We start from the raw sequence: 6000 nt of genomic DNA, 5'->3' as shown, positions 1-6000 counted from the left end.
TCTGTTGCAGGTAATAACACCGACACACGCATTAAAATCAAACTAGTCTCATTCATTTAATCCATATCTCTGTCTTGCAAAAATCACGTCACAAAAAAATCTGTTATTTAGTAACATTGGAATAGATATGGACACCTTCAATTGTCTAGCAACAGGGTTTCTTACGCTATGTTTTGTGACCTTCTCCTCCAATGAGTTCAATGAATTGCTTGAAAAGGCTCTGCTGAGATTCGAACTCAGGATCTCCTGTTTACAAGACAGGCGCTTTAACCAACTAAGCCACAGAGCCCATAGATATCATGTCTGTTGCAGGTAAGAACACCGACACACGTATTTAAATCAAACCAGAATAATTAATTTAACCCATATCGCTGTCTTGCAAAATCACGTCACAAAACAGATGTAATTTAATAATATTGGAATCGATATGAACACCTTCAATTGTCTAGCAACAGGGTTTCTTAAGCTATGTTTTGGGACCCAAAGTCGGCCTGAGTCTGTGTGAGGTGGGCCGCGAGATATCAGTAAACATTTGTAGTCACATACTATTTTTTCTTTTAATTTCGGTCATTCGAGAACAGTACATTTTTCATTTGGGTCTCGAGCTGAATAAACTCAAGATCCTCTGACATGGATTCTTAAACTATGGTTTGGTACCAGAAGTGGGCATTAGCATGTGATAGGTGGATCGCGAGATATGAGTAAACATTCAGAATCATACACTATTTCTTCATAATTTTGGTCGTTTCGGGGAAACTACATTTCTCATTTGGGTCTCGAGCTTCAAAATGGTAAAAACCTAAGAAACAGCAGATGAATCAGTTAATGTAAGTAATTAACCTACCATGAGATGGGGGACTTTGTCAAGTGGAAGAGTTGCTGAGTTTCTTAGCTCACAAAGTAAGTTTAAACTCATTCAAAATACAACCCTTTTGAAATGATAGTGCTGTGCCATGACCCGGACTGAGGACCGGGGTTGCTGGGGCAACAACGCAGAGTACTAACCACTATACGATCATGGCAAGCTACCAGAGATTGATTGTAGAGCCTACTCATGCTCTGACAGAGACGTGTACAAGCTGGCTGAACTCTTTTCATTTAGCGCTCGAAATGAGTAAACTCAAGAAGCAGTTGAACTTTAGACAGTTGGTACATTTTAATTCATTCAAAAAGTTCCCTTTTTCCGTGAAATTGGAATATCTCAATTGCATCCTCCTCACGTCTTCTCTCCTCTCGACACTCCTAATTCTCTAAACCCATCGTTTGAGAAAAGTAGAGTTCCCTCCACCAAGACATTTTCTACCAAGGTGTTAATTGAATTGTTTGAGAAGGCTCTGCTGAGATTCGAACTCAGGATCTCCTGTATACTAGACAGGCGGTTTAACCAACTAAGCCACAGCGCCCATATATGTCTTATCTGTTGCAGGTAATAACACTGCCACACGCATTAAAATCAAACTAGTCTCATTCATTTAATCCATATCTCTGTCTTGCAAAAATCACGTCACAAAAAAATCTGTTATTTAGTAACATTGGAATCGATATGGACACCTTCAATTGTCTAGCAACAGGGTTTCTTAAGCTATGTTTTGTGCCCTTCTCCTCCAATGTGTTCAATGAATTGCTTGAAAAGGCTCAGCTGAGATTCGAACTCAGGATCTCCTGTTTACAAGACAGGCGCTTTAACCAACTAAGCCACAGAGCCCATAGATATCATGTCTGTTGCAGGTAAGAACACCGACACACGTATTTAAATCAAACCAGAATAATTAATTTAACCCATATCGCTGTCTTGCAAAATCACGTCACAAAACAGATGTAATTTAATAATATTGGAATCGATATGAACACCTTCAATTGTCTAGCAACAGGGTTTCTTAAGCTATGTTTTGGGACCCAAAGTCGGCCTGAGTCTGTGTGAGGTGGGCCGCGAGATATCAGTAAACATTTGTAGTCACATACTATTTTTTCTTTTAATTTCGGTCATTCGAGGACAGTACATTTTTCATTTGGGTCTCGAGCTGAATAAACTCAAGATCCTCTGACATGGATTCTTAAACTATGGTTTGGTACCAGAAGTGGGCATTAGCATGTGATAGGTGGATCGCGAGATATGAGTAAACATTCAGAATCATACACTATTTCTTCATAATTTTGGTCGTTTCGGGGAAACTACATTTCTCATTTGGGTCTCGAGCTTCAAAATGGTAAAAACCTAAGAAACAGCAGATGAATCAGTTAATGTAAGTAATTAACCTACCATGAGATGGGGGACTTTGTCAAATGGAAGAGTTGCTGAGTTTCTTAGCTCACAAAGTAAGTTTAACTCTTTGAACTCTTTTCATTTAGCGCTCGAAATGAGTAAACTCAAGAAGCAGTTGAACTTTAGACAGTTGGTACATTTTAATTCATTCAAAAAGTTCCCTTTTTTCGTGAAATTGGAATATCTCAATTGCATCCTCCTCACGTCTTCTCTCCTCTCGACACTCCTAATTCTCTAAACCCATCGTTTGAGAAAAGTCGAGTTCCCTCCACCAAGACCTTTTCTACCAAGGTGTTAATTGAATAGTTTGAAAAGGCTCTGCTGAGATTCGAACTCAGGATCTCCTGTTTACTAGACAGGCGCTTTAACCAACTAAGTCACAGCGCCCATATATGTCTTATCTGTTGCAGGTAATAACACTGCCACACGCATTAAAATCAAACTAGTCTCATTCATTTAATCCATATCTCTGTCTTGCAAAAATCACGTCACAAAAAAATATGTTATTTAGTAACATTGGAATCGATATGGACACCTTCAATTGTCTAGCAACAGGGTTTTTTAAGCTATGTTTTATGACCTTCTCCTCCAATGTGTTCAATGAATTGCTTGAAAAGGCTCTGCTGAGATTCGAACTCAGGATCTCCTGTTTACAAGACAGGCGCTTTAACCAACTAAGCCACAGAGCCCATAGATATCATGTCTGTTGCAGGTAAGAACACCGACACACGTATTTAAATCAAACCAGAATAATTATTTTAACCCATATCGCTGTCTTGCAAAATCACGTCACAAAACAGATGTAATTTAATAATATTGGAATCGATATGAACACCTTCAATTGTCTAGCAACAGGGTTTCTTAAGCTATGTTTTGGGACCCAAAGTCGGCCTGAGTCTGTGTGAGGTGGGCCGCGAGATATCAGTAAACATTTGTAGTCACATACTATTTTTTCTTTTAATTTCGGTCATTCGAGGACAGTACATTTTTCATTTGGGTCTCGAGCTGAATAAACTCAAGATCCTCTGACATGGATTCTTAAACTATGGTTTGGTACCAGAAGTGGGCATTAGCATGTGATAGGTGGATCGCGAGATATGAGTAAACATTCAGAATCATACACAATTTCTTCATAATTTTGGTCGTTTCGGGGAAACTACATTTCTCATTTGGGTCTCGAGCTTCAAAATGGTAAAAACCTAAGAAACAGCAGATGAATCAGTTAATGTAAGTAATTAACCTACCATGAGATGGGGGACTTTGTCAAATGGAAGAGTTGCTGAGTTTCTTAGCTCACAAAGTAAGTTTAACTCTTTGAACTCTTTTCATTTAGCGCTCGAAATGAGTAAACTCAAGAAGCAGTTGAACTTTAGACAGTTGGTACATTTTAATTCATTCAAAAAGTTCCCTTTTTTCGTGAAATTGGAATATCTCAATTGCATCCTCCTCACGTCTTCTCTCCTCTCGACACTCCTAATTCTCTAAACCCATCGTTTGAGAAAAGTCGAGTTCCCTCCACCAAGACCTTTTCTACCAAGGTGTTAATTGAATAGTTTGAAAAGGCTCTGCTGAGATTCGAACTCAGGATCTCCTGTTTACTAGACAGGCGCTTTAACCAACTAAGTCACAGCGCCCATATATGTCTTATCTGTTGCAGGTAATAACACTGCCACACGCATTAAAATCAAACTAGTCTCATTCATTTAATCCATATCTCTGTCTTGCAAAAATCACGTCACAAAAAAATATGTTATTTAGTAACATTGGAATCGATATGGACACCTTCAATTGTCTAGCAACAGGGTTTTTTAAGCTATGTTTTATGACCTTCTCCTCCAATGTGTTCAATGAATTGCTTGAAAAGGCTCTGCTGAGATTCGAACTCAGGATCTCCTGTTTACTAGACAGGCGCTTTAACCAACTAAGCCACAGAGCCCATAGATATCATGTCTGTTGCAGGTAAGAACACCGACACACGTATTTAAATCAAACCAGAATAATTATTTTAACCCATATCGCTGTCTTGCAAAATCACGTCACAAAACAGATGTAATTTAATAATATTGGAATCGATATGAACACCTTCAATTGTCTAGCAACAGGGTTTCTTAAGCTATCTTTTGGGACCCAAAGTCGGCCTGAGTCTGTGTGAGGTGGGCCGCGAGATATCAGTAAACATTTGTAGTCACATACTATTTTTTCTTTTAATTTCGGTCATTCGAGGACAGTACATTTTTCATTTGGGTCTCGAGCTGAATAAACTCAAGATCCTCTGACATGGATTCTTAAACTATGGTTTGGTACCAGAAGTGGGCATTAGCATGTGATAGGTGGATCGCGAGATATGAGTAAACATTCAGAATCATACACTATTTCTTCATAATTTTGGTCGTTTCGGGGAAACTACATTTCTCATTTGGGTCTCGAGCTTCAAAATGGTAAAAACCTAAGAAACAGCAGATGAATCAGTTAATGTAAGTAATTAACCTACCATGAGATGGGGGACTTTGTCAAATGGAAGAGTTGCTGAGTTTCTTAGCTCACAAAGTAAGTTTAACTCTTTGAACTCTTTTCATTTAGCGCTCGAAATGAGTAAACTCAAGAAGCAGTTGAACTTTAGACAGTTGGTACATTTTAATTCATTCAAAAAGTTCCCTTTTTCCGTGAAATTGGAATATCTCAATTGCATCCTCCTCACGTCTTCTCTCCTCTCGACACTCCTAATTCTCTAAACCCATCGTTTGAGAAAAGTAGAGTTCCCTCCACCAAGACCTTTTCTACCAAGGTGTTAATTGAATTGTTTGAAAAGGCTCTGCTGAGATTCGAACTCAGGATCTCCTGTTTACTAGACAGGCGGTTTAACCAACTAAGCCACAGCGCCCATATATGTCTTATCTGTTGCAGGTAATAACACTGCCACACGCATTAAAATCAAACTAGTCTCATTCATTTAATCCATATCTCTGTCTTGCAAAAATCACGTCACAAAAAAATATGTTTATTAGTAACATTGGAATCGATATGGACACCTTCAATTGTCTAGCAACAGGGTTTCTTAAGCTATGTTTTGTGCACTTCTCCTCCAATGTGTTGAATGAATTGCTTGAAAAGGCTCTGCTGAGATTCGAACTCAGGATCTCCTGTTTACAAGACAGGCGCTTTAACCAACTAAGCCACAGAGCCCATAGATATCATGTCTGTTGCAGGTAAGAACACCGACACACGTATTTAAATCAAACCAGAATAATTAATTTAACCCATATCGCTGTCTTGCAAAAATCACGTCACAAAACAGATATAATTTAATAATATTGGAATCGATATGAACACCTTCAATTGTCTAGCAACAGGGTTTCTTAAGCTATGTTTTGGGACCCAAAGTCGGCCTGAGTCTGTGTGAGGTGGGCCGCGAGATATCAGTAAACATTTGTAGTCACATACTATTTTTTCTTTTAATTTCGGTCATTCGAGGACAGTACATTTTTCATTTGGGTCTCGAGCTGAATAAACTCAAGATCCTCTGACATGGATTCTTAAACTATGGTTTGGTACCAGAAGTGGGCATTAGCATGTGATAGGTGGATCGCGAGATATGAGTAAACATTCAGAATCATACACTATTTCTTCATAATTTTGGTCGTTTCGGGGAAACTACATTTCTCATTTGGGTCTCGAGCTTCAAAATGGTAAAAACCTAAGAAACAGCAGATGAATCAGTTAATGTAAGTAATTAACCT

The 6000-nt window shown here is 38.6% G+C and overlaps 9 non-coding genes across 9 annotated transcripts; all 9 read right to left on the bottom strand.

Annotated features, from left to right (window-relative positions):
- Positions 1 to 215: 215 nt before the first annotated feature.
- trnat-ugu (transfer RNA threonine (anticodon UGU)) lies at positions 216 to 289 on the bottom strand. The gene has a single exon. It is a non-coding gene; the product is annotated as a tRNA-Thr (tRNA).
- A 1040-nt stretch (positions 290 to 1329) lies between these two features.
- trnat-agu (transfer RNA threonine (anticodon AGU)) lies at positions 1330 to 1403 on the bottom strand. Its single transcript has one exon. It is a non-coding gene; the product is annotated as a tRNA-Thr (tRNA).
- A 228-nt stretch (positions 1404 to 1631) lies between these two features.
- On the bottom strand, positions 1632 to 1705 carry trnat-ugu (transfer RNA threonine (anticodon UGU)). Its single transcript has one exon. It is a non-coding gene; the product is annotated as a tRNA-Thr (tRNA).
- Positions 1706 to 2576: 871 nt separating this feature from the next.
- Positions 2577 to 2650, bottom strand: trnat-agu (transfer RNA threonine (anticodon AGU)). Its single transcript has one exon. It is a non-coding gene; the product is annotated as a tRNA-Thr (tRNA).
- A 228-nt stretch (positions 2651 to 2878) lies between these two features.
- Positions 2879 to 2952, bottom strand: trnat-ugu (transfer RNA threonine (anticodon UGU)). Its single transcript has one exon. It is a non-coding gene; the product is annotated as a tRNA-Thr (tRNA).
- Positions 2953 to 3823: 871 nt separating this feature from the next.
- Positions 3824 to 3897, bottom strand: trnat-agu (transfer RNA threonine (anticodon AGU)). Its single transcript has one exon. It is a non-coding gene; the product is annotated as a tRNA-Thr (tRNA).
- Positions 3898 to 4125: 228 nt separating this feature from the next.
- Positions 4126 to 4199, bottom strand: trnat-agu (transfer RNA threonine (anticodon AGU)). The gene has a single exon. It is a non-coding gene; the product is annotated as a tRNA-Thr (tRNA).
- Positions 4200 to 5070: 871 nt separating this feature from the next.
- On the bottom strand, positions 5071 to 5144 carry trnat-agu (transfer RNA threonine (anticodon AGU)). The gene has a single exon. It is a non-coding gene; the product is annotated as a tRNA-Thr (tRNA).
- Positions 5145 to 5372: 228 nt separating this feature from the next.
- trnat-ugu (transfer RNA threonine (anticodon UGU)) lies at positions 5373 to 5446 on the bottom strand. Its single transcript has one exon. It is a non-coding gene; the product is annotated as a tRNA-Thr (tRNA).
- Positions 5447 to 6000: the final 554 nt, after the last annotated feature.

The sequence above is a fragment of the Salvelinus fontinalis genome, chromosome 8 (genome assembly GCF_029448725.1).
Source record: "Salvelinus fontinalis isolate EN_2023a chromosome 8, ASM2944872v1, whole genome shotgun sequence".
NCBI lineage: Eukaryota > Metazoa > Chordata > Actinopteri > Salmoniformes > Salmonidae > Salvelinus > Salvelinus fontinalis.
The sequence above is the reverse complement of the archived record's forward strand: the minus strand, read 5'-3'. Positions and strand labels throughout refer to the sequence as shown.